The following is a 26,097-nucleotide window of genomic DNA, read 5'->3' as shown; positions in this document are numbered from 1 at the left end:
GCCAGAGCCCTGGAGGCAAGCACCCATCCGAAAAGCAGCCAGGTCCCTCTGCAGAAGCAGCTACCTGGTATTAATGTAGTTCAGGTAGACTCAGACATCTCCTAATTGATGACTTACTTACTTTTATTCCTAAATTATTTTATAACTCAACAAAAATTTTAGCAAGTGTTTCTGAGGATTCACTTTCCAACAGAAATAGCCTGACAATATCCACCAGATAACTAGGGATGAAAGCGCTTCACTGTGTGACAGTATCAGCCACAGTGAGCCTGAAGATCCTCTTAATATTCAGACCAACTCCTACACAAAATGAATTGGTGGTCTAAGTCACATTTTCAGTTGAGTCAACTGTCACTTCTTGCTAACAACCAAAAGGAGTAGACCAGAAAGTTCACATAAGTTGGAATGGCAGAGATGGTGCTGTCAGAACCTCACCTTAGCCTCGCACCTCTACCTCAGCCTATAGCTGAGGTAGTCAAAAACAGCTAGATTGTGAAGCAAACTCAAGTTACCTATGCCCTTTATTGTGACACAAGGAGAGACTAATTTTTCTTCTCTCTCAAAGAAAGCATGCCTGCTTACATCTGAGAGATGCAAATGTCAGGTCTTGCCTTCCCTGTTTTGATGGAAGTCTCTGGAGAACGCCAACCTAGAAGCATCACAACAGCAGGCTGATGCCTGACACATCCCATTCTCTCTCTCGTTACAATGAGGGTTTAATCAGGTAACATCTCTCTAACACTGTGACCCACCAGAGTTCCCAACAAGTTTCTCTAGCAAATACTAAGACGTTGAGATTCATATTCATATGTGTAATAATATGAGCAGAAATGGTTCTAAAACAAACATGCAAACCAATATTTCTCCATATTAGAAATTTTCTAATAATTATTTTCTCCATGCCTATGTATGTACGCTGTGAAGACGAAAGCTGTGAGATGTTTTCAGTCCTGCAATGAGGCTCTCTTTAACGGATAGAACAATGAAAAGCCAAACACCACTAAAAAGGGGAAAAGGAACAAAACTAACATATGACACAAACATTCTGGTTTACTTCAAGGTATTTAAAAAAAGCCTTACAGTCTGCTGGAGAGCAAGGATTCTCAGACAAAGGCAATGAAATTCAGGTTACTCTGAAGTAGCACATAAATTGAGAAACCATGACCAGAAAGAGAGGGTTGCAAAAGCTAACAAGGTGCTGGAGCATCTATTCTTACACTTTTTGAGGATGTCTGACAGCTGTGAGATGGTTCTTCTACATAAGAGATTGCAAGGGCTGATGCCAGATTCAGCCAATGTGGTTGACACAGCAGATAATGTCAAATATAAGGTGCTTGAAAACACTGTGATTAAACAAGCATCTGTTTAACAAATGTTCCTAGATTAAACATTTCTACCTCTTTAAAAAAACAACACAACTTTTTTGAATGGGTAAGAACTGCTCTCTCCCTTGTTGTTTTAGAAATAGTGTGCAGGGTGCCCACAAGTAAGTATTTTTAATCTAAAACTTTGAAAGATGTCACGAGTTACCTTCCACTAGATTTCCTTAAACCTTTCAATGACAATAGTTACCTTTAAAGCAAAACAGCTATTGGGAAAGATAAGATGCAAGTGTTATTTAGTCCATCAGCCTATGGATGTTTCTTTAACTTTTAAAGGGATTACAAAAGAGATTACACACACACAAAAAAAAAAAAAAAAAGCAAACCAAAACTAAAACCCCCAAAGCCCAGCTGCCTGTCAACCTCAAAACTATCCATTTTGAAGGTCTTGTCCCCAGGTTCCAAGTGCATCATCTGAAAGATGGCCTTTGATGTAGCACAGACTGCAAGAAAGAGACCTGAAGAATTTTTATCTGATCTGTAAAGATCAGCTCCCTAGAAGACCTATTCATCTTCCAGCCTTCACTTTTGTGCACGTCATATCTTTATCTCCTCCTAACCAGCACAGAATTCTGTCAGCTGATGGCCCAATTACAATTATATTCAGTACAATGAAATAAATCTTCTTTTTGTGCTTTTCACTCTAAGTATTTTATCTTGAAAATAATATTTGATTACCTCTTGATATATCCAGCTATTATAAAATGTGTAAGCTTAGAGTTATTAGACATCAATACCCTTACAAAGCTTTCTAAAATATCAAATCCAAGGATTTTTTAAGTTCTTTTAGGAAGATAAATACCCAGGGAGAATATATCAATACCAAGTTTAAATACAACAACGTAGAAACATACAATGAACTTCAAGTCCTGATTTTAAAACATGATCCAAATATTCAATCCTGTTCTTGCCTGAACAGTGTAAAAGCCATAAGGAGTATGTGTAAAAGTAGTTTCAAACACAGTTTTCATATATGTATCTGAAATACAAATATTGTTCTTCTGTAGATTATTATGAATTGCACATAAATTACAAGAGAGAAATATGAGGAAAAGACTTTGTAAGACTGGAATAAAGTGAAGTGACAATGGAAGACTGATACTGTGATTTCACTACAGCTTTAATACAGACTGACAACATTTTAAAGAAATGCATTTGCACTTCTGTAAGTAATCTCTTATTTGCCTTTAAAAATATTCTGATCACTAACACTGTAGCATGAGTTTCCAAGAGAATTCATATTTCCCTACCTCAAATAAGAACTGTTTTCCTATGCATTGCTGTATTCCATTATGTAAATAACATAATCCTCAGCATAAGTGTAACCAGAATTTTAATACTTACACAGATTTTAAAATATTTATTTTTTTTTTATTTGGAGACCAACAGTAGGTTTTTGGTTTGTGCTTATCCCTAACCCTATGGAACACACACTATTTCAATATTATGAAATTTCCATATGCATATGGTATGCATGTGGCCCAGCGAGAAGCAGTGAGCTGGACTCCATGATCCTTATGGGTCCCTTCCAACTTCAGATATTCTATGATTCTATGATTCTAAGATCTGCAGCATGGTTTTATTTCATGTATTTACACTGCAGAGCCACAGCCTCTCTCCTACTCTGGCATGTGCTGTGCCACATGATGGCAATCTGATCTGAGGCCCATTAAGGAGGATATCTGAAGCATATAAGGTCCCAAACAAAGAGTGTGTTTGTAATTGCTCTTCTGTATTCAACATAGAATTCCTATGATATATTCCAGTTACTCTTTGGAGCCAGTTTCACTTTTGTCATCTGAGGCAGCCGAAGAGTCATATTCATAAGGAAAAGGAGTATGGTAGAGGCCTACTGACACTGTGAGATTTATGAAAACGTTCTTCGTATAGATTACTGGCCTAAATATACACATAATCTAACACAATCAACTGATGTTATTATACTCTGGACCGTAATTCAAAATAACACCTCAAACTTCATTTTCCACTCCTAACCATTACCAACAACATAAATTGGTAGATTTTTTTTTTTCTAATCCAGCTGTAGATTACAAAATTCAATTTAAATTAAAAAATGAACAGAAAATTACATATTTTGTGTGCTTGTTTAATGCATTTCAAGCCATTTCTGCTTCATTCGCATGAACAGTAATTTTATTTCAGACCTTCTTCATCAGTTTTTTTTAAGATGGTGACCTCATTTCCAACACAAGGCTGTCATGTTCATTAAAAAGAAATGTAATGGAAAAAATTCTTATCACCTTCCACATATTTAGAAGACAGAGCTTTAAGGTTTTCTCTCTGTTAACAACTGTAGTGATAATCTTTCTTTATGATTCATGACAACCTTTATTCCTATTGTTTCGCTAAAGACTGAAGGAAGAATCAGCCTAATTCTCCACAGAGAAATTTTACCCGCCTAGTGGTTTTCCAGTTCCAAAGCAGAAGACCTAAAATGCTGAAGCTGTGGGTTTAAATAAAATTAGTGGGAAACAAAATCTGAACTAGATTTCTTGAGATTACAATATTGCAGGTGAAGTCAATGCTTTCTGACATGAATAATCATATTGATTTTAATAGGGAAAACTGGAATGGGAAGACCCTAAATTAATACATAACATATGTAGCTTTTGACACATAAAATGTCGTGTCATAAAATCATCTGTCTCTGACAAGACTTTCATGTAAGTCAAAAAGGATAAAGCCAAAAGACCATTTGTCACAGTAACACTTTTCCACTAAATAAAAGCAGCCCCTCTCTAAAATATGAACTAGAAAGAGCTCTTATCTCCTATTTTTTCCTTTCTCTTATTGTGTGGATTTAAGAATTTTGCTAATGGTAGCAAATTATCTGATAAATTATCACATAAATGAACTGCAGGTGCAAAGCCATTGCTGGAGGGCACCTTTCTGAGTAACAGAGAATAGGATAAATCAAATAGAGCTACAATGACAATGAGAGGGAGCACAAAAATTGTCTTCTATGACTGAAGCACTGAGTTCAGTCTGTAAGGTATGAAATACGGTTTGTGTGAAGTACCCTACAAACTTAACATGCTGCAGAATGAGTGTACAAAATAATTCTGCTCAACTATTATTAAACAGTAACAAGGAATGTAGGAAATTTTCATCGGAAGGTAAAGAAGCAGCATTTTGTTAAATTCTACACTTTCCCCATTTAGGGGAAAAGGAGGGAGGAAAAAGGTTCAGTTCCCAAGTTTGAATACCTGTCTAGGACACCAGCAATCAGTGGAGTTTAGAAGCTGGGCAATAATATGACAGCTTGATATTGCCAAGAAATGTTTCAGTAGACAGGAGTAAGATAGAGAGAACTGTAGCTAATAAAGGCATGAAGAAAAATGATCATAAAAGAGGAGTAAGAAATGGTTTGTCAAATGCATCTTGACATCCAGCAGTGAAATTTTGCTGAAGTGGTGTATAGAAACAGCAAAAGACCACTTCTTTTAACATGTAATTTATCCTTCTCATTTGCAGAGGTTTCAAACCCTTAGAGCTTATTACATTTTCACTCTAGTAATTCATATGCCTTAAATGCAAGTCACATTAGTGTTATATTTTTAAACAAGCTCAAAGTGAAGGACACATGTGGAAACCATTAGACTGAAAATTGCCAACTGCTCCATTACACCACCAGCTCCAGTTCACTGCCTGCCTTAGGAAACTCTTTTAAGATTCACAGTGGAGCTAGTAACTTCACAGGCATGATTGGAAAATGACATGTATATTGAGTAGGCAATGCCTTGTTGCCCTGCTTTTTGAACTGTAGTGTATGTGTAGTTTTTAGCAACCCAGGGTGAAATCAGGGCTACATATACTTATTTTAGAAATACCAAACTAACCCGCTCCAAAATAAGTGTTCTAAGATTTCAACAGTGTAATTTTCCTCTAACTTACTTACAAAAAAACCCCCAACCTTAATTTAGATGCAGTTCAGCTTGCTTCACAGCTCCTTTAATACCTCCTCATTAAGTATTCAGTAAAAAAAAAGAAAAACCACAAAATACAACCCTTAACTGCTTAAAAATTATACCTATCAGCAGTTCCATTAAAAATCCAACTAGGGTCTAAATGGGAACAGACACAACTGAAATATACACGCAACTCCCTTATTTCAAAAGGAAGAGTAGAAAAAAGATCTAGTCAGTTATCTTTAAACAAATAGGGGATGCACGAGCAGTTATATTTTGCCTCATCGGATAATCAGCTGAACAACAAATTTTACAGAATTTTATAGTTTTGTATGAGTTCAATAACAATATATTAAGTTACATCAACATACATTTTATATAAATTGATAACATTTGATATATATTGAATACATTAAATATTCAAATTACTGTTTGCAGTACTTTTTGTTTAAAATTATCATTATTTATATATTAATATAATCATTATGATATAACAAATATCATTTGCTATTTAATGCAGTACACAGAAGTAAGTATAACTAGGTATGAACCACTACATTAAAAGATGTGTAGTAAGTTCTGGATTTACCCATACTTTGTGTGTTACAAAAGACAGATGTAATGATGTTATAATCCCAAAATAAAATCAGAAACCTGGCAATTTAAAGTCTCTGCTGAAATGATAGCTAAATGTCTCTTTTAGCCACATCATCAGAAACAGCTTTAAGCCCTCTCAGAATTGCATAGGTATTTATATAAAAGCAAAATCCAGACTTTTAAGAAATAACAAGAGTGAACAGAGATCATTATCATCTCTTTCTCTGTAGAATGGGACTAAATCTTTTTATTTCATTAATACACATTCATAACCTAAACCAGCATGATAAAGTCCAAAATAGTTAATGATTTCCAATAAAATTGAGATAGCACTGAAATCTGCAGTAACATTTCCAGAAATGGGCCCAGGAAACATACAACTTCATTCGCAATAAAATTCAGAGCTGAATGGTAGAAACATAATGTGAAATTAAAATAAAAAATAATGAGCATCTTCTCTTAGGTTCTCAGATGTATAAAATAAAATCAAACTGAGTTTGACTGATTAAAAGTCTGTTAATAAATGAATCCTCTTCTTGAAAATATATATTAAAAAAAACCAAACCCACAGCTGAATAACAACTGTGACTTTAACAAGGCAAAGCAGTGTATTAACAGCTTTGTGTGTCAAGGAAAAAAAAATGGAGCAGGTGGTAGGCTATAGCTGCTGAATAATCAACTTGATCTCATCAGCAGTCAGTGGGTGAGAGCCAAGGAAACATGTTACTGTTGGCAACAACAGAAACAAATGAAACATTAATACTGCACGCTATTTTCAGGCAACATTTCCCTAATGGAAGTAATTCTAGTCAAAAGAAATAAAAAGAGTTTAACTGTGAGTCCTGGAGAAAAAATGAGTACAAAGGAAAATGACCTTCTGCTGGCAAACCCAAAAAATGTCTTTTGTTTTCCCAGAGATAATATGTCAGTCAAGACAGCCATGCTGAAAACACGCCAGTCTCAACTGCTCCTACACCTGGCTTTGCATTGCCGTAACAAGATACCCAGAGCTCTTTATTTTCTCTTTTATTAAACAGAGCGTAATAACATGCTGCTTCTAAACTTTCCCAAAGATCTTTTAAAAGAGATGTTGCACTCCCAACCTTCTATTTACTATAAATACTATAGTATATACTATTTTCTTACCCTCCAACAGCAAACACTTTCAGATTGTAATTTAAAAACACTCTGCAACTAAAGGTAGAGAAAAAAGTAAAAGCTGAATGCTGTAAATGGTGTCTTTTAGCTTCCCTCAGTCCATTTAGCCTCTGTAGTATTTTCCCATGTCCTTTGAACATGGAAGAAAATCAGCACTTTTATGCTTCCAGTCAGTGTACACTCAGACACACCCTCATTTCTCTGCTCTCAAATGCAAGTTTTATCCTAATATAGATGCACAGTTGTAAAGCAATAGTTGCTGAACCTATAACATAAAGCACTTTTAGTCAGAGTGCTCATTTCTCATGCAGGCACAGGTCCACCAAAGGAATATAATTATTAATTATATACCCATAGGGATAGCTATTAAAAGATCCATATTAATATATTAAACATTTCAGTAAATGCTTAAATATCTCTCAAGGTCACTAAGTTCCATAAGAACTGTTCTCTTAGGATTAAATCCTCAGCCTACTAAATTTGATGTGACGACTTCTACTGTCTCCACTGAGATTTCAGTCCTTCTGCCTCAAGCCCTGTGTGTGTGAGATCATAAAATTCAGAAACAGAGATATTCTTCTTTTTGATTCAGTGATCCCCAATAGCCATGCACTGTTTTGGCCATTGGTTCTGTTTAACACCTCCTGTCTAACACCTCCTGTCATGTCTATGTATGTCACATATTGGACAATGCATCACCCTTATCTTCTAGGCACGTCAGTGCATTTCTGGGCATAACTGTGATTGATTATAAAGAAAATCTAACCTGGTTCAGGTATACCGTTAACATCTTCAGTAAGGGAGTGGGTTCACATTTCTGCACCATATGATCTTAAAAATGGACTTACATGTGAAAAAATACTATTTTTTCATCTTAAAACATACAGTTTAAAAACTAATGGTGCATATTGTCAGGGCTATAGAAGTAATTAATAGCTTTTCACAACCACTGTGAAGTAAATATTGTTAATGGTATTTAAACATGTAAAGGAAAGTAAAGCAGAAAGGTGAAATGATTTAACCAAAGTCACAAACACATTAGTGTCAGGTGCTAGTAACACCTAAGTCTGTAAGATTTATCCTCTGGCTGAATATGCTGTATTTTCCTTTCAGCTATTTTCCTCCTTTTTATGATTCCGTATATGACCTATAGCTATGCTTAAAATGTGTCTGACTGTCTTAGTGAGTACATTTTTCGATCAACATTCAAATGATAATTTCCTTCCAATTTACATATATATAGATATATATAAAAAAAATAAAAAAAGATGTTTTTCTAGTGTTACCCTGGCAGGTGACATACAAGCGGTTTGGGTTTATCCATGATGACTTCCTCCAAAAGGTGCTTAATTAGGATGTCTCACACTTTTCTGGGTATGAAAATCTAATTGCCACCTTCTAGCTCAAAGAACACAATCAAGAAGCATTATCCCATCTCAAAACTGCCTCTTCCTCATGTCACTTCCACGTCTGATCTTATTTCATTTTTTTTTTCAGTCTTGTATGCTGCTTTTCTACAAAGGAAATATATTGAACTATGACAGCAAATTTAGCACCATCCCAAAAGTGTGTTTTCTTTGATTCCAGCTAGAGCTACTTACTGAAAATCATCATCAGAATCAAATGGTGAATAGCAAAAGGAAATACGAGAAAAGGCTACAACATAATTGTAAGAAAGATAAAGTAAATGGACATGTCAAGAATGTCACAATACCAGCAGATCTTAAAACAAAACATGGCAATACCTTGCCATCTGTCTTTAAAAAAAAATAAAACTACCATTTCCCTTTGCAACTGGAAATACTAGCAGGCACAGGCAGATGTGTGATCATGGCATAACAAACAAGAAATTTTTTATCTCTTTATTCCCTGAATCATTAGTCAATCTCTTTTGTGATTTTCTTGGTAATTTTGTGCACAGTGTGTAGCCTACTATTACCATATACAGATATACATATAGATAGATCTATAGATATATATACACACATCAAGAGTGGTGATTGTAGTATTCTAAGGTGAGCTGACTGCAGCCATTATAGCTAAGCTTGTCAAAATGGTATAATGCTTTCTTATAGTTACAACAAACTTTTTGACTTCTTACATGCTGAGAAAAACTCCCAAATCCTTCTGACACCTGGATTTAGAGATTTCTTTACACTTTGAACAATGTCAAATAAGAGATATTGTATGAGAAAGCTGAGAAAATGGGATCTTAGTGTTGCACATAGATTTCTTCTTAAGGCCTTCCTTTCCTCTTCTGTGATTTGCATCAATTCTTCCCACATACATTTTTGTCAAATGTGAGCAAAGCTAGTTTAGTCATTTGTTTAAGTAGAAAAGTAAAGGAAAGAAACACTTGCCTCCCACTGTGGGCAATACCTTGCCATGTTAGCAAGCGAAGGCTTCCTAACACTTCCAGTCAATCAAGAATAGTGAATATTTCCAAATAAGGATTTTGCTTCACAGCAATTAAATAAAATGACAGTCTTATTAAAGCGAACTTTTTCCCAAGTTGACGTAACAGTTCCACAACAATTATGCTTATTTCAGTGGAAGGACATCTTTTCTGTCTGATCACCTCATGTATTTCATGTACAACCAGAAAGGAATTTACATTGAATAGATATTAATGCACTTGGTTTTATGTAAGAAGAACTGTTTATGCTTTTCTTGAGCAATAACATTTGCAGTGGTTTAAGAGCTGAATCATCAGTATATGCTTGAATCTTCAATACATATTTTATTATTACCTTCCCCATCTTATCATAAACCTAGTCAAAAGTCTGAGAAAGAGAACATGTTCCAATTTGGAATAGGAGGTTATGTTTGCTAATAATACTTGAAATGTTTATTTTTCAGAGATGCTGTTTCTAGGCATAGCACATTTGACAATGTCATAAAAATGCAGTTCTTTCTTATTTTTAAACCATCAAGTTGTCAGGTTTGTTTTACATGGAACCCAGAACATTGTACGAAAATCTGCTCAGTCAGAAGTAGTTTATTAAACAGATTTCGGTTTGCTTGGGTTTTTTTGCTGTTGTTTTGTTCTTGTTTTATTTGGTTTTGTTTTTTAATTTATGGAAATAGCACTGATCAGATGATACCACGATTCCTAAGCAGATTATGTTACTGGCGCAAAAAACTAGGTAGCTAGTCTGGAGAGGGATGGAAGGTAAATCTGGGAAGCTGCAGAATAAGATAGCCTTGCCACACTTGCCCCTAGAGGTCTATACTGCATCTATAAACAATTTCATTCTGGTCCAAACATATTCATATACCCTACAGAACTATTCCTCTATTGACATAATTACGATCAAAATTAACCGCTCTGCATTATAAGGCCTCCAACACTGTCTTCTTTCTTGCCTGAGAAAAAGCAGCCCGACTTATGGCCAGAAAATGAGGAGCAGATACTCAAATAGGGCAATTCTACTGATCTTCAGTATAAAAGACCGTATTACTCTTTTAGGGATAAGTCCACGTCATCTAGAAACTTAGCGTAAAAGACAAGGTATATGGAGATTTCAGTACAATCTCATCTGCACTACTATTACTCATTTTTACTCCCTTGTCAACTGTAATTTCTTATTCTGCACTTAGAACTCTATCATCCCTCGGTATGTAAGGTTTTAATGTTTGTCGCAAAGACTCAATAAACCATATGTGTTCATGTGTACACAATGCTGTTTCTATTTCAGACAATATATTTATGGTAATACATCTGGCTTTGAGAGCTTAACGGCTCTCCAAAGTACCCGGATTCGGTACTTAAACAGCTTTATGAAAGCTAGTATTATGGTTGCCTTGCAAACAAGTGAGTACTTTTATACATATTAAAAATACTCCTTACTAGTGTATGTTAACCAAACTGTGCTCTACTGTAAATAAACCTATTATTTCTTACTATAGCACATGTGCTCAGTCTTGTTAGCAGGCAGGAGACCCATTTCTGTGCAGGCACCACAGTAATCACTGCAGAATTGGAATGTAGTGATACACAGCAAACTTTATGCAGCTGAACTCTTTGGATACCAGAACAGAATAGGAATCCCTAAAGACTAAATGTTCAAACACAATATTAGAGCACATCTTGAAGTGTAGCTTAGCTAATAGCACAGACTGAACTGAATTGATTTTCTTCAGTTATTTAAATCTCATTATAGATGCCCTATTTAATTTCCTCTTCATTTAAATTGATATGGAATATAAAACAATCTCTAAATAATTTAGTGGAAAAAACATACAGGCTAATTAAGAACTAAAATTCGAAACCCAAATACACTGCAAACAGCTCTTTTTTTAAGAGGGGTTTTTTTGGGGTTTTGTTTTTTTTTCCCCTGTTTTGGAGATGTCTGGGTTGTTTTGGTTTGTTTTGAAGAGACAATGAGTTTTTGTAGGGATTTTTTCAGACTAAAAAGTGTTGACAAAGAAGCCCCTAGGTTTCAGTTGCTTTGATTTTATGCTACCAATAAGGGTTTGCAGTCTTTTTAATGCCGTTGAGATTGTAATTAAGTGAATAAAACCCAAATGTGGTATTCTTAACCATGCAATGTGATTTCCTGTAATTACAAATTAAAATAAATGTCATAGTGATTATTAATCTCTTTCTCTAATTACAAATTACGCACTCAAATGCCACCTTACAAGATATTACCAAGGTCAGATTCTGCTGGCAGATGTCACAGGGAAGGATGGAGGGGGGCAGCAGAAAGAGGGTGCATTAATGCAGCAGCACTTTCCATGAGCAGATCCATGTGCCTCAGACATGTAGAAGGCAACAATTACAAATAAAACATCACCTCCTGTAATTCATTAATTGCACTGCTGAATAATTCACTTGTATGCCAAATAGATCTTACAGCAGGTATCTGTACGCTAAGGGCTGAAGTTGTAACTGTTCCTCGATAGTTTTCAGGTGAAGATCTTCCTGAGAATGTAATAAATGTAAGTAACATCTAATTAACATTTTTAATTCATCTATAATATCTAGCTTCAAAATTATAAGAATTACCCCAAAAATATTTATGATCTTCTGTTCCTCTGACTGAAACCATATCAGCCTCGATTTTTTTTTTTTTAGTCTTACTCTTGCTTGTAATTTTTCAAGTAGTGTTTTTATCCTGCAAAAGACCTGTTTTCAAATGCACATTAAGACTCTTATGTTCACATTCTTGCTCAGTGCCCTTTATAGGGTTCTGCAAATAGTCACGACACAGTTCCAAAACTTCTCAGTTCTATTCCTACTCTTTATTTTTCAATCATAAAATCTATTCATTAAAATCTCTCTTTGAGATATGAAAAATGAATCACAGTTTCTGATAAAATGAATCACAGCTTCTGATAAAATAAAACTGTTATTATTACTTCCAAGAACTAAAGAAATGTTTAAGTAATATTATTCCAAATAACATTATTCTTACTTAGCTTCCTCATTAGCAAGAGTATTCTGGAGACAAAGCTCTTAAGCCCATTATTACCTATTATCCAAACTGTTCTCTGACTCTTACTTTCACACATACACACATAAATTGGTGCCTGCAATTGCCTAACCTATAAAGTCAAATCATATAGAACCTGGCAACACCCTGACTTTATATTGTCAATTTAAGCCTTAGATCTCAAATGCGAGAAGAGGCACCTGCCATTTTTTATTTAGGTAGGAGTTGCTTTGTGGCTTAATTAAAGCGGTGTCTGACAGTTTAGAAGATGAAAATTTGCAAGGTTTGACAGCATCCTCAGCTAAAATGTGATAATGCAACTTATGCAAGAAATAACACATGACATTAAACCTTAGACCCCAACATTACAGAATCCAGACTTCAACAGCCTTATCTTTCTTATATTACTGCTAATTTATTTAATAGAAATACATAACTGCCAACTTGGTAAGTATGTAGAATTTTTTAAGTGAAATTTTAATGTACTTTAAAAGAATGCCCGTAATGTAGCTTTATAACTATTAGCAAACACTGAGAGAATTATTGTCATAGTAACCTACTGTACTTTAGACCTATTTTAGGGAGTCTGTACACATTTACAATTAAATATCAACAGAGTAGTAATTCAACTATAACCCAGGTAGCTCAGGAATTTTTTGTCAATTTTTTGTGGGTTTTCTGGTTGTTTTTTGTTTGTTTCGTTGGTTGGTTGATGGGGGTTTTTTGGGTGGTGGTTGTTTTGGGTTGATTTGGTTTGGTTTGGTTTTTACTTAAATAGCCATTTTTCTGAATGAAAAACTTTCACTGAAGGAGTGAAAGTGTTGTCAAAAAATAGTTCCTCACATCCACAGTAGAATTATTGGTCCAAATAGGCATTACAACAAAGAAAAGGAAAAGGAAGGGAGAGGGGGCAACCAAAAAAAAGGCAAAGTGAGATTTTTTTTTTTCTTTTAAAGGGAGAAAGAAGAAAGGGAAAGTAAGTACATATGAAGTACACATTTAAAATTTATTTCTCTGTAGTTAAACTTATCTTCCAGATCAAAGAAAATAAGAAATCAGACTATAGATCTTAAAACCTCAGTAAAAGGGCCAACTCTGAAAGATAAATTTCTGTTAGATCCAGCAGAGAGAAAAAGGGAAGTATACACTTGACAGTAAGAGTCCCCTACATCTGAAAGCTGGTTTGTGTCTTGGTCAGGTTAAGCAATATAATGTATTTCTCATGGATTCCTGTATCACACCTTTCAGTGTCATGCAGTTAAAAGCAGTGTTTTCTTCCCTCTGGCATGTACTACAGAAATAAATATGAACTTCCATTCACCCTAGTTTATATGAAACGAGAAGAGACATTCTTCACCAGTTTCCATACAAAGAACGTGTGTGGCTAAACTTTTAGTCCTTTCAGGTGTGGCTAAGAATACTTAAGGTCACACTCTGGCAGAAACAGTGTCATTTACTTCCAATAGAGTAAAAAGGATGATATGAACGAGCTATCCTATGGGATACACAATTAATTTTATTTCTTTTCTCTTCTCCTCCAGCTATCTGATACACTGGAACACTGGAGAAAAAAAGGAAGAAAAAAAAGGGGTGAAAAAGGATGTTTTCTGTTATATCTGTTTTGATACTTTTGCCTTTCCAAATTCTGTGATTTTCTAGACTAAGCTGTGCTCACTTAGAGCTTGCTGGCTGCTGAGGGGTGACTCCTGGAACTCCAATAAGCACAAAGCATGCTGTTCTGTTTTCCAAAAACAACAAATGGAAGTAATGCTGCAGCCAAATCCTCTGGGGTATAACCCAGAGACCCACAGGAGTGGACCTGTGCCTCCTGTCAAGTCTCAGTAGTCAATCTCAGGGCCATACCAAGTGCTAAAACACCTGGCAGACTCCAGTGAAGTGTGAAAAGTGGAAATATTACTGGTACTACATATTATCACACCACTAATACTGCGTGGCACAGCACAGACATAGTGAATGAGGCCTTGACTCTGCTTATTCCAGTCCCTTCCACGAGAAAATAACTGGTAGCAAGTTGTCAGCTCACTGCGCACTCCAATTCTGGCCAGGCCTAAGCTGTCAGTACAAGAAAGCAAAGAGTCCATCTTCCTTACCTTCCATCCCTGTGTAGCTTGATAAGCACTAGGACTTAGCCTTGGTTTAAATGCCAGACAGCCCACAAACACACATGGCTGTCACTGGGAATACGCATTCAAATGCTATTGGGTTTTCTCAGATAAAGTTCTGTTTTCTTAGCATGCATGAACGGAGAAAGAGGCCAGATTTAACGTGAGATTAAATTACAATAAATTCACCATAATTGTTTTTTAATTAAATATTTTGTTTATCAGAAAGCAACTAAGGATAAAAATCATAATGAATCTCCATCTCCTGCTGCATACAATTTCTTGGTAGAAAAGCATCCAATGAAAATGGAAATGAGAGATGGAAGCTGCTCAACAATGCTGAAGGCATGCTCTCTTTCTTCTTTTTATTCAGTAAAAGCTGTCAAAAATCTACATCCTCTGATGTACTTGCATTTAGCATAGGGGCTTGTCGATTATTTATCACACAGAGGTCTGTCAGACTGGGATTAAGATGTCCTAAAATTCCCAAGAGGGTAATTCATCATAACGCAATATAGTGTGTGAATAATGGAGACCCACAAAAGGCTAGGTTGACATGATGGAAGTGAATGATAGGTGAATTGAGGTCACAGGCTTGATGCGAAGACATCGGACAATGTATACCCAGGCTGTCAATCAAACCATTAAAAAGGAAAAAGTACATGAATATGAAACAGCAAACAAACAGATTGGCTTTTGTTTCCTTGTGCCTAACAGCTCAAAGGAAATAGATGCTGGAGCTAATGAACACATCCACACTGTGTGCCAGCGCACTTCTGTTACAGCTCCAAGTCAAAGAGAAATATCCTGTAAATGTTCCAGTTATGGACTAATAAGGCAAGTGTGGGGTTTTATTTTGCTAGTGATAATGTGCTTTATTTTGGCTTTTTCTACTGCCAACATACTTAGAGAACTATGTTTCAGTAACAAACAGCATTTTAAGTCAAAGCAAATTTACATTACATATGCTTTGGTTTACTATTTGTTTTACTACCACAAACCTATAAATCTAGGTATACCATTGACCCTAAACTATTCCTTATAAGAAGACTAAGCAAATAAAGATAGCATCTGTCAAAACAATCCAGAAGTTAAATGAAAATCTTGCCTGAGTTCAACCAAGGCTACAGAATTCTTGGTGTTCCAGTGAAAAGGACATTTCACAAAAAAGGAAAACAATTTATGATATTCCACATTGTAATATGCACAACTGTTTCCCTTAGTGCATTCCTTCTCCCTTTCAGGTATTTTTGTCCAATAAAAAAGATATTCTTTGTTATTTGACCAACAAAGACAGGAATAAAGAAAACATTGCAAATACTATGTACAAGTGTTTGTGGGACACATTTCTTGTTCTTTCCCTGTCATCCTGCTTCATCCACTTACATACTTCATGGATCTAATCTTTGTTATTAATTACACATTTCAGATATAGCAATTGCATGTAAAAAATAACCTTGTGTTAGTGTATAATGTATAGTCCAGTCTAGTCTAGTCTAGTCTGATCTAGTCTAATCTTGAAGTACATTCTAAAAATGCCTTGTTTTTCCCACTCTCGTGTAAGTCAGTAGATGAACCATGGTGTGTCCATGTGTTACTCCTGTTTTCCAAGCTACTGTAAATTAAACGTAATTCACTATCAATCAAAGCTGATAAAACAGGTCCCAGCTGTGGCTTCTGCAGCTATTTTGCCTTCAAATATTCCTATCTATCAGTCTTATACCAAAGCCTGCCTCTTCAATCTGATTCTTGCCTGAAGATCCCTTTCAGTAGTCCTCACAGCTTTCAGTCCCTCCTAGTTCAGCCTGTAGCATAGCCCCAGCACTGAAGAACCAGCTTATTTTTGCAGACAGAGTTTTCAACTTTTCAACGACTCACAATTCTCAATTATCTAAGGCATAAAAACTCTTACTCATCCTGAGTATTCAGAACTAATTAAACACAACATCCAGTGCTCAGAAAGGCATTTATATAAATTGTACCTTGACACCATTTTCTCTCTGGGCTTAATTTAAGATTCCAAGTTTCCTCCTTGACTGCACTAGCAAAACCCTAGTTTTCAGAGATCATGAAAAATTCAATAAAGCTTTGCCTTATCGAAAAGAGAAAAGTAAACTGCTATTGGGTCTTTTCAGTTTTCTTATTGAATTTTTACTGTTTATAGGTACAATTACACTGCAGTGACCAAACAACAGATTTTTTTTTCTTGGTTTATATGGCTATTGTTTTGTGGATAACCTACCTCCCTCCAAATGTTTATATTTATCAAGATATCTATGTCTTTCTTGTTATATCTGTATTAGCAAATAGCATTTTACATTGCAGCAGGGAAAGAAACTCCACCTGTAGAGTGAAGCAGTTGCTGCTGAGATCCTGCATTCCCAGTACATATATCAGGGAGCTGACTCTGGGCAAGCTGTTAATGTGTGAAATTACTTCCTCTCAGACATTGGAAAACATTAGAGGTACTTTCTCTCCCTTTCCCCTTCTTTCTCTATTGTTTACTAATTTAGCTAATGTAAAGACATATCATAGTTACAGAGTTTCCACTCAGAATATTCATTGCTCATGATTAACAGTGCTAGAATAACATCAAGTTTGCCAAGTCAAGTATTAAAACAGGAAAAGACTATAAAGGTATATTTTTCCCCTCATAGTGAGAAAATTAGATGTTTAGGAAAAAATACAAGGTGTCTAAAGCTAGTCAAGCAGAAAAAAATAACTGAAAAATGTATTATCACCCATAAATTCACCTTCTTCAGTACTGCAGTAATTGCTATTGCAGACTTCTCCTGTTTTTCACCTGTGTTGCTGGAAATGACTAAACAAATTTTGTCTAAAACAAAACAAAACCAAAAAAAACCCCCCAAAAAAACAAAAACAAAAACAAAAACAAAACAAAAAAAAAAAAAAAAAAACAACAACAAAAACACCACGCAGCCTGATTCTACTGTAGGAGAAAAGGTCAGAAAAAATGATTAAAATTTCTGGTAGAGGTAACCAAAAATAGTTTTATATCACAAAAAATGGTCAGTACTTAAAAACAGGCATGCCTCACTGTAGAATGACAACTGTAGACTTATTCTGAACTGCTACTTAGATACAGTTCATTGAGATGGAAAAAGAGAAATATGCAACAAATATGCACTTCTGGTTTTGTCACGTTTAACTTCAAAATCTTTAAAGCTCTTTTTATTCTCCAAGTAACACTTTTGAGGCATTACAACACACCTGAGTTCCATCAATTATGGCATGTTAAAGGATTTTATATTTGAAAAATTCACATGCAGAAAGAATTACATCTGTTATTCTCTTCTCATAGTCATCCTGCCACCTCCTGCCCCCAATCAGGAAACCAGGGCTCTTTTTCTTCTTTATTTACCCACATAAATCCTAAGTACATTTACTATGTTCACAGGTCATCTTTACATTTCTCCTATAAATATCTTTGTAATAATACTCTTACACTATTTTTAAAGCACAGGTTAGTTGTACTCATAACTAAATAATGAAGAACTATTAGTTAATGGAAATTATGCAGGTCTGTAGTGACTAGAGCAAAAGTTGGTGTAACCTAGTAGCCTGTCTTTGAGAGGAGTGAATCTCCTGATCTAGGATCTGTACCTGCATCACAGTGTCTAACAGTCTTCGATGGAATAGCTTTTTTAATTTATATTTTGACATTCACAACAACCTACAATCTGTGTTCTGTGAAGAAATACCACAGTTTGGTTTGTTTTGAACAAAGCCAACATGATAATTTCATTTGGCACTTCCTTGTTCTTAATACTTCAAAAAAATATCAAATCATTTCAAAGTCATATTCTCCATGTTATTTGTGAAATTATGTATTTCAGTCAGCCTTCCACAATGACCTCCACAACCACCTCAGTCCTTTTTGCGAGCCGAAGAGTCCAAGACTACCTCACGTTTTGAGTAAACTCTTTGTCTTATTTTTTAGGGAAGTGTTTACAACAAATCAGTACAAGTCCATCTTCCTAATGTGCTGTAAATGGCCACAGAAAGTCATTGGGAAACTTTGCCACTCCTAGTCTCTTTGGTCTTCATATGTTACAATTTCCTGCTTCAAGTCTATCACTGCTTTGAAATGATGGTATTTTCAGAATACGATATTATTCAACGGGAAAGACAGTATTCAACCTTCAGGAATGGTGGCTGGTCTAGGTGGCCCTGCTTGAGCAGAGGGGTTGGACAAGATGACCAACAACCTCCACCATTTTGTGATTCTATGATGTAGCTTCAGGTTAAGATACTTTAGGTATTTATGCTCCTCTAATGTTATTAGAGATATAATCAATGCAGTCATTGGTGTCTAGACAGCATTTCAACTGCACAAATGTGTCCATCTTTGAGTGGATTGGCTCACTAGAGTGAAGTTAGATATCTATAACCGAATTTGGATCTATCCCAGTGTCAATAATAACTCTAGATATAAACCTAGAAACATAAGCCTACACCACTCTGCAAGAATGAATGGAGTTTACTTAAATCCCACTTAAATTCCATGTGTAGATCCCTAGTTTTGTTCCTGAAAGAGATGAATGTCAGATGATAAAGATTGCTGCTATGGAGCTAGAATGAATAAGAACATGAATTCTGGTGGTGAGGTTTTGGGTTGGTTTGGATTTTTTAAGGTTATAGCTCTAGGGCAGAATCACAATATTCTTTTATTCTTCTGTGAATTTTCTATATTTTGAGAGATTCGGGTCTTCTGAGTTTAACTTTGATTCTATATTTTCTGCTTTGTGAGTCTACGAGATAATATTGATCTGTGCCATTAAACTTTACCTTCTCTAACAACATTTGATATTAGTCATTAAGATGAGACCATTTGTCACTTTCTTTCACTAAAATGAGTCATCCTCTGAACACTTCCTTTGTTGTTTTTAAAGGTCTAATATAACTATTGATTTATTGTCAACACATCATGTCTTCCCTGTTAATGGGATCTACAGACTTTATCCTTCCTCATTCTTTTATTTAATTGCCATCTATGGAAGTTACAAACAGTCTATCTTGTGCTCAACTCTGAAAGGCAAAGGGTTCTTGTGATGACATTATTTATTTTCTTAGTCCTGTTTGTGTTCTGACACCTTTTCACTCACAATGGATAATGGTTCCCGTTTAGAATTTAGAAGAATTTCTTCTGAAGATGCTATTTGGATTGTGTTAATATAACAATCTTTTTGATAAGCAGAGGCATGTTACACTCAGCCAATTTAAAACTGATTCCAGGAATCATAAAACAATTTCATTTGGGAGGGACTTCTGGTGGTCATTTGCTCCAGTGCCCACTCAAAGCAGGGTCAACTTCAAAGGTGGCTCAGGGTTATACCCCGTTGGGTTTTTCATTCATGTCCAGCATGGAGATTCCAAAGTATGTCTGGACAACCTGTTCCAGTGTTGACCATCTTTCTTCTTAAAATTGCATTTCCTAATATCTAATCTCAGTTTCTCATGGTGCAAGTTTGTCTGTGAAATTTTTAACAGTATACTGAAAATGAAAGAATCTGCATTTCAGTAAACATTCCTAATTTGTTAAAGTTCACGTTAAGGAAAAAGCCTCAATGAAAGCAAACTTGCCATTTTGTTTATATGAATTTTTTGTGGCATCTTCCATAATAGTATTTTAAAAAATCGTCTCCCTCTTACCCTCATTCTCAAAATACCCTATTTTACTGAGTTAAGATTCTTTGATTCTGGATCCTTTAAGAAGACTAATTAATTACATAAGCTATCAAAAAACTACCACTTTAAAAAGAACAAATGTGGGTTTCATAAGATTTACTAATAAGTTTCAAGAATGGCAACATATTCCACTTAAAATTTCAACAAAATTAAAATATGTTTCAAAAGTGAAAAAATGAATACTCAGAAGAAAAATGGGAAGTTTCCAAAGACAGAAGTTTTCAGAGTTTGTCTGTGACCATCTCTACATTGCAGGAACATCCATGCATTTGCTGTTTATTCCAATATAAATGTTATGGATAAGTTCCTTGAAAATTCCGTAAAATTTGATTTTTGTACTTTACTTTGGACAATATAATAATTTGATTTCAAAATCATAACAAATAGTCCTCGTGTAGTTTGGATATGTGAGTACTTTCATTAGTACTTTGCCTCCCACTACACACCACAGGGAAACAGGAACTGTAGCATTTAAAGATTACACACCTTTTAACAAGCTTATTTCTTTCAAAGGAAGGACTTTTAAAAGGAATGAAGAAACCTTTCTGGCAAATTTTATTCTGTGCATGTATCTCTTCAGATTTAATATAAATTGCTCCTTTATATGATACAGTAAACAGCGATACATTGATACATATCAATAGATTAACAAAATACTAAGCAAGAACAATAATTATATTACCTTTCAGGTATACAACTGGATTTCTGTACAAGATTAGTCAGAACTTCCTGGCTATGACAGTTAGCTAATCTTTTTGCCTGATCCTTTTATTTTTTTTTGTGTGTGTGTGTAGGAAAATGAATGTAATTATAATTCTTGCCTTACATGTAGGTTTCTTGCAATGCACTAAGAAATGCAGGTCAGAAATAGAGTTGGGGGAGAAACTACTCTCTTGATGCACCTAAACGTCTTGGTATTTCAAAAGGCAACTACTTTCCGCTATTATTTCCTCAAAGGATTCTCTTCTCCATGTCCTAAGGTTTACATTTGTCTAGGATTTTGAAAATTAAGTAGCCTGCAAAATGTTTTTTGGGAGATGGGATAATATCACAATGTCAAGAAAGAGAGATTCAACCTTAATTCCCCTCTTCCTCCTTCCTCTCTTTCTACCCTCCACACACCGCCCCCCCCCCCCCCCCCCCCCCCCCCCCCCCCCCGCAGGAGAATTGCAAGCATTTTACTCTCAAGTCATAAGAGAACTGTCAGCAGGGCACTAGAAGAAGCAAATGCTTCTTCTAAAGGCAACTTACTCCATAACTACTCATGACAGGATTCACATTCTAAATCATTACATTAAAACACCTTATTAAAAGAAAAAACCCTCTACAAAATAAATGAAATTACAAATTCCAATCCATATTTCATACTGTGAAAACAGGAACCCAACAGATGCATATTTTATGAAAACAGCAATAAAAGTACAGCCAGTTTTCCGTATTCATGAAAAGCATTGCTGAAAATATTCATCGTATTCATCTTGGGGAAAAAGTGAACTCTCCCTATCACATTGTGTAACACTCTGTAAAAGGAGAAAAGTGAAGGTTTTTCTTTACATGACACTTTGTTCATCTAGTTTGTCTTATTCGGGCAATCCAGCCTTCTTCCCCTTCATCTGACCGCATTAGGCTATTTCACCCTTCCAGTCTGTCCTCAGCTTTGTGTGTACAACTATTGACTGGCAGCAGCAGCCTTTCAAGCACACTGTGGAGTTACTTGAAACATTTAATAATAGTAAACTGCTTATAAGTAAGTTTTACCTAAGAATTGACTGCAATGGTATGGTTAAACATTTTTTTGACTTTGCCTTGGGACTCCTAGCTGCCCAGCACATTCAATTATTGCCTCTAATGAGTGTTTAACTGATATGTTAAAGCATTTGACACTTTAAAAGGAAGGTGATTGAAGAAATTGCTGCGTTGAATGTGGCAGTTCTCACCACCACACAGAGCACCTCTACTCTGTGTTCTTAAGCTAGGTAAGAGACATTGTCTGCATGTGGAGAGCCAAATGCATCACTCTGAGGGGCCACATCCTCATTTCTGGATGCTGCTTGCAGGCTGAACTGATATGGTGGCCTCTCAATGCCAGGCCATGCCGACTGAATGCATGAGGAAAGCCATTCCTGTGAATCTACTCTCTGTGTGGATTTAAAGCCCTTCTTTCAAAACATCCACCATGATGTTTCACAATAACTTCCAAAAAACAGATACTACATTGGAGAAATGTCTGCTTTTAGGGAAGCCTGTCCATTTTACAGTGGATTTCAGGGACATCTGCAAGTCCTCTAAGAATTTAGCTTTTTAAATGTTCTCCCGCTCATGGCACAAGTCAGCAACAAATTGATGGTTAGAAGAAATTCCCTTACCAGCTAAATATTCTATAACTACCTATCAGCTTTCCCCTGAAAAAGCTGGTACCAGTCAATATCAGAGACAGGATCCTACAAAGAACAACCATTGGCTCCACTCAAGATTGGCAACTGCTACATCATGGTTCAGACATGTCAGCCTGGCACTCAAAGATCTCCAGTACAGCTCCTATATTATGACAAATGGCCCAATTCATCACAGCAAAGAATATTCCTTTCCTTGATAAACAACAAAATGTTGTCTATGGTGGAAACACCATTATCCTTTCCCTTAAAAGTTGCACACAATTGACAATACAATAATTGTCAATTACTTCTACCAGACTGTTTGCTTATCCCAAAAAGCTTGGTATTATCTTTTGCTGATTTGTTTTATTTTCATGTACCTTTGCTGCTGAACCTGAGAGTCCGAGCCCTAATTAATTGTGTTTTTCTGTCCTTCACTTGGTCCATGGTAATAACATGCAAAATGGAAATACCAGTGCGTCAGCCAGAGCTCCTGTAAACCAATCACCAGCCTGTCAGATGTGAAATGTGCTGCTCCTGTTCAACTTTTCCATCTCTAGATCTTCTAAATGAGCCTTGGTGGCACAGTCAGCTGCCATCTGCGACAGTCTTGAAAGGCAGGAAGATCTTGATTCAAAGCAGACCAGGAGAATTCTCTTGACACCAGTGTATACTGCTGTATTCACAAACCTTTTCATTCATGGCACTCTCAAATGATACAAATTAGCTGATGCTGAAATGCATCTAGAAAATAAATTTTCCCTTTTTAAACCTTCACAAACACTCCATATGAGAAATATTCCAGCTCTGCACTAAAATTACTATTTGCATTAGTAATCCTGTTGATTAATTGCACTACTAATTCTTCAGATAACGGTAGCTGTTATTCCTTTAAACCTCAGCAAAGGTACCAAGTCAATCTGACTCCTGCCAAATATTCATTTTGTTAAAAATCTTCCAATTAGGAATCAAAGCAGAAGAGATTGAATAAAACTAGATTTGGCCACTGAAAAGAATATTTCCATTCTAAATGGTAATTTAGTCAGAAAAGACCCAGATGCATGGATCTCTGAGTGGCCTGTAATTATTTCTAAGGGAAAAAAAAAAACAAAACCCAACCCCCAAACAAAACAATCCAGAATAATCTCCTGAGAAAGAAGAAAAAAAAACCAAAACTGAGTTACCTGTAACTTATGAGAGCTTGCAACAAATTTCAGTTGAGAGAATCTGAGTTCATCTTTGTTTGGAAGTGAAAATAAGTATCATTACTATATATGCTGCTATATTTATCAATAATATAATAGTTCATATAGCATTTTCTACTGTTTCACTTCCCCAAGTTGTTTTTTTTACTGAAGGATTTAATTTTCAAGTCCATCTGGTAAAAGAGTGTTGTGCAGATAAAATGGTACTCAAATGTAACACCACCACCACCTTTATGCTTCCATTATGTACCAATCTTTGTTTCAACATATTTGGGCTCTTTATCATGGTCTATTCTTATTCTGTCACTGTTCATTGGTATTTATATGATCTGATCTGGATGTCAGAAAAGGAAAGATTATTTCAAGAGTATAGCACAAGCTGATGGTTGATTTATTAGAAACAAAGTACAACATTATATAGCTACAGTCTACTGAATTAGCAAGTACTATGTGGAGCCTGTATTATCCTAGTCTCGATCTTCTTTATAATGTGTACATCACAGAACAAATATTTCAGGAAATTCATCATCTTCATGGTGCCTCAAACATAGCAGTCTCTAAAGGCTTCTACATACAAACCATAATCAATCCATACTACAGAAACTGATCCAGTTCTGTCTTCCCAATATTCAGAAGAATCATGGAATCACGGAATGGTTTGAGTTGGAAGGGACCTTAAACATCATCTAAACATCATCTTAATGCTTAAACAAGCACCAACCCGCCTGCCACAGGCAGGGACACCTTCCACTAGAGCAGGTTGCTCCAAGCCCCATCCAACCTCACCTTGAACACTGCCAAGGATGGGGCAGTCACAGCTTCTCTGGGCAACCTGTGCCAGTGCCTCACCACCCTCACAAGAAAGAACTTCTTCCTAATATCTAATCTAAATCCAGCCTCTGTCAGTTCATGCTCAGTTTGTAACTGAATACGTATCTGAGCTTAATTTTAACCTGTTTATTCTGTCAGAACATATTGATCCCATAACTTCTGGCAGTAAACTGCAAATCCCACTAGAAATTGCCATTAGGCTGGATAATAAATCAGTGTCTTGAAAATGGCATCATATACCCATCACAGTAAAAAGCAGCTCCAGATGACTTTTCAGAGTTTGCCAACATGGCCACCAGTTGTTTGACACTGGCAGTGATACTAACTCATACAAGTGAGGTGGAGCAACCTCTGCCAGGCCAGCCTGAGGACCTGAAGTTTTACAAGAAGAATGTTTTTCTCAGTAACAGGAAAGGTAATAGAACTCAGACTCTTTCTAACTTGGACAATACATAAAAAAAAAAAAAAAAAGATGGTGAAATAGATTGGAGCAGGAGAGAGGATTGTTGTAGTCAACAGGGTTTAAGCACACACTTAAGCATAATCCTATTGCTTCTTAGGAAACAGGGCTTGAGATCAGGATGAGACACAATGCTAAATTCTGTATTAAGAATTCTTTCAAGAAGGAGAGGTATGTTTACCTCTATATGTATTTACAGAGCCCATAACACATGCTGAACCTCCAGTCCCTTGGACATTCAACAATGAAGCTTTCTAATCATAAAGAACAATACCACGTGTCCATTGACTGTATGATATAGTCTATTGTCTTGTTTTATTCTGATTATTGCATACAGTATATACTACAACTGTGAATGGTTGAATCCATTCTGTTGTGCTGCTCACATCTTGTTTGGCCCTGCCACATTCCTCCTGGCACTATTGCCACTTTCTGTTTCTTTGGGTTAAGGATATGATTTTCTTCTTTAGCTGGAAATTGCTGTCAATGTAATGAATTACTTGCACTGCACGTGCTTAATACTGCAATCCTGGTAAGTCATTGCTATATCTTTCACATCTCAAGGAAAAAAAAAATGTTTAAAACCACTGAGATAGATGGGGGAAAATCTCATCACAATCTGCTATTACAAGATGTGAAGAACATGAGCACAGCTTATTTGTGCCTAAAGAATGCCCCATCAGTCCTTAGTGATTTTCTATTCACAGCAGGTACCATGTATTACGCATCCAGTTTGGAGCATCTGTCAATACCTCAGGCTGCAATGAAGCGGCTGCAGTTTATTGGCGGACCCTGGCTGGAAGAGTTCTCTGGGGAACCTCAGATATTACAGGCTCATGTTAAAAATGCTACTGGAACAAACACATTTTTGCTTGGCTGCAATATTAAAA

At 35.9% G+C, this 26,097-nt stretch overlaps 1 protein-coding gene across 4 annotated transcripts in view; it reads right to left on the bottom strand.

Moving 5' to 3' along the window:
• Window positions 1-26,097, bottom strand: part of CACNA2D1 (calcium voltage-gated channel auxiliary subunit alpha2delta 1) — a 381,052-nt gene that overhangs the window by 207,015 nt on the left and 147,940 nt on the right. The gene's annotated exons all lie outside the window — the stretch shown is intronic.

The sequence above is a fragment of the Strigops habroptila genome, chromosome 3 (genome assembly GCF_004027225.2).
Source record: "Strigops habroptila isolate Jane chromosome 3, bStrHab1.2.pri, whole genome shotgun sequence".
NCBI classification, from domain to species: Eukaryota; Metazoa; Chordata; class Aves; order Psittaciformes; family Psittacidae; genus Strigops; species Strigops habroptila.
Note: the sequence above shows the minus strand (reverse complement) of the source record. Positions and strands in the feature narration are given on the sequence as shown.